Below are 3,309 nucleotides of genomic sequence, written 5' to 3'. Positions count from 1 at the left end.
GCTGTGCAACCATCACCTCTAACTAGTTCCAGAGCATTTCGTTACCAAAAAGGAGATCTCCTACCCAGTATAGGCACCCTCCAGTCCCCGCTCCCATGCTCCAGCCTTTGCAACTACAAGTCTGCTTTCTGCATCTCTAGATCTTCCTATCCTGCACATTTCATGTAACAGAATCATACAGTATCTGACATTTCACTCAGTATCACTTTTTCAAAGTTCATCCATGTTGTAGCATATATCAGTGCTTCCTTATTTTTCATAACCCATAAAATTCTTGCTATGGATATATCACATTTGGTTTATCCATTCATCTGATCATGGATATTTGGATTGTTTCCAAATATGCAACTTTTGACAATTATGAATAGTGCCACCATGAACTTGTGTACAGGCTTTTGTTTGAACACTTGTTTTCTCTTCTTTTTTTTTTTTTTTTTTTAAAGATTTTATTTATTTATTTGTCAGAGAGAGAGTGAGTGAGAGCGAGCACAGGTAGACAGAGTGGAAGGAAGAGTCAGAGGGAGAAGCAGGCTCCCTGTGGAGCAAGGAGCCCGATGTGGGACTCGATCCCAGGACGCTGGGATCATGACCTGAGCCGAAGGCAGCTGCTTAACCAACTGAGCCACCCAGGCGTCCCATTCTCTTCTTTTTTTTTGAACACCTGTTTTCAACTCTTTGGGATATATACCTAGGCATGGGGTTGGTGACTCATACGATAGTTCTGTTTGATTTATTGAGGAAACACCAAATGTTCTGCACAGGGGCTGCACCATTTAACATTCCTATCGGCACTGTATCAGGGTTCCAGCTCCTCCATATCTTCATCAGACCTGTTATTTTCCCTTTTTCAGACTCTTGCCATCCTTGTGGATATGAAGTGGTATCACAGGAAGCACTGCTTTGCAATTCCCTAATGACTAATGATGTTACATTTTTTTCACGGGCTTATTAGCCAGTAAAAGAACATTTTTAAGCAGGAGATTACATGTAAATGTAATACAATTAGAAGTAAATAATTTTTTTTACTTGCATAAAGATTATATATATAAGTAAAATCTGGATGTATATGTGAGAAAACATGAACAGTAATTATTGTGACATGTGTGAATTATGGATATAAAAATAATTTTTCTTACTTTTTCTTCTTTGTTCTTTCTCCTATGAAGGCATATAATTTTGGAAATAAAAAAATATTTTAATAAGAACTCAGCAAAGAAAAACGTGTAATATTCAGCTTAGAAAATATTAGATATTTATTCATGTTGCCGTGTTCCTTTCATATTTTAGCCTCCAGAGGCCCCATTTTGTGAGCCCCAGAAAGGTTTTGAGGTCCTGGACTCTGTACCCTACTCCAGGGTGGGTGCTCCTAACAGCCTGAGAGGAGGGAGTCCAAAGACAGCCGCTGTCCCAGGTGCTGAAGGCAGATCCACTCCCCACCTCACTATTGAAGACTCAATGACCTCCACCTCTTGAAACATTTAGGCAAAAATGAAACCCGGATCATGCCTCTCCGGGGTGGGGGGGATTTTTTTTTTTTCAGTTCCGAGCTTCAAGACCAGTTTGCCATCAAAGACCCTTGAAGTTTCTCTGAGGTAACTATGGATATTTACAACTAACTGGGTCTTCTAATGATAGTTTATCCCAACAGAAGGTTGCCACATTTACCAATACTTAAATTTAACTTTTGTGACTGAAGCTTTTTCAATTTCAGAACGTGATGCAAAAAGAAGAGAGAAAGGAACAAACTAAACCTCACTAAGTACCTATGCTTACCAGATATTGACTCACCGATGTTGCACATTTGCTTATGCAATCTCCCCATCAGTGTAATAAGGGGCTATTACTATGTGGCAATGGAACTGAGCCTCGGAGAGATCAACAATTTTCCCCAACACACATAGCTAGGAAACAGCACACTGAGATTGTGATCTTGGTAGTATGACTCCAGGAGGTCCCGGATCAGGGAGATCTGACCCTTGCTCTATTCAGTTATTTGCCTCACCTTTCCTAAGGAGTGGTCTTGTCCTCTTGATCCAAGAGGGAGCTCCAGCTACACACACCACTCCCAAGAAGCAGAAAAGAAGGGGGAAACTAGACAGAGAATTCCAGCTTTCTCTTCAGGAGGGTTTCCAGAATTACCAGATATTCCTTGACTTTTCCATATGGGACAGGGTATACTCATTTAGCTAATCTAGTTTCAAGAGAAGCTCTCAAATACTATCTGTATTTAGCCTACCATGCACCTAACTAAAAATTAAGGATTACGGGAAGTTTTGCAAAAAGGGATGTCAGGATACACAGCAGTCTCTGACACTGTCCATCCTGTTGACTACCAAAAAATCCAATGTGCACTCCTCTTCCTATACAAGGAATACCCCAGAGCAGTCGACCTCAAAGTCCATCTGCTCCTTCCATTTAGCCCAAGTTCCAGGATCTCTGGGTGATGTGCTTTCTTCTCCTTTAAGACTTGTTGTTAGCTTTTTGTGGTCCAGGAATCTATTCACTTAAAGGCAATTATCACCCTCAATACATTCAGGAGCGGAGTGACCATTAAAATTCCAATCAAGACCTCCTGTTCCCACTAATGGCAAGCTAGGTTATTTGGATTAAACTTTCAATTTTTAAAAAATTGAACTCTCACAGCTGGATACTTTTCCAATTTCTTAAATGAATATATACCAGAAAAGACAGTAAAAAAATTACAAGGACGCCACTCAAATGAAAATAGAAGCCTAGAGCTAAAAGAACAGGTACTACACGTTTGCCCTGGAGGCATTTCTCAAGTCAGGAAAATGTGAAGCTGCTTTGAAGGCCTCATGATCAGGGGAGAAAAAGCAAAGCCTCCAGGGATACAAGAAAAAGGAATTGTGAGAAGACCCTCCTTACATAAGTGGAGACCTCAAAAAGCTACACCCCTTGTGGTGAGAGGACTAGAGGACCCTGTAAGTTTGTTCTCAGCTCGAATTGGAAGTGCCTTCCTGATCTTGGGCACCACAAGCCTTGAGCTTCATTTAACATAATCTTCAACAAGCAAGGCTCCAAGACTTCCTCCCTAGAGAAAAGCTACCTTCTTCAAATTCTACTAGTGTTTTGTTTTTTTTTTTTTTTTACAAATGTTATTTCAAATATCATAACCAACACCCAGACAAAGATAACCAGGCACACAAGAACACGACCCTACCAGTGAAAACCACCAAAAACAGCCTGTATAACAGACACAGTGATTGCAATGATCAGACACACAGGATAAAGTATCTATATTTGCTGTGTTGAAGTAAACAGAGTTAACTATAGAAACATAGTAAAGGA

The sequence above is a fragment of the Mustela lutreola genome, chromosome 2, assembly GCF_030435805.1.
Source record: "Mustela lutreola isolate mMusLut2 chromosome 2, mMusLut2.pri, whole genome shotgun sequence".
Classification (NCBI taxonomy): domain Eukaryota; kingdom Metazoa; phylum Chordata; class Mammalia; order Carnivora; family Mustelidae; genus Mustela; species Mustela lutreola.
This window is presented reverse-complemented; position numbering follows the sequence as displayed.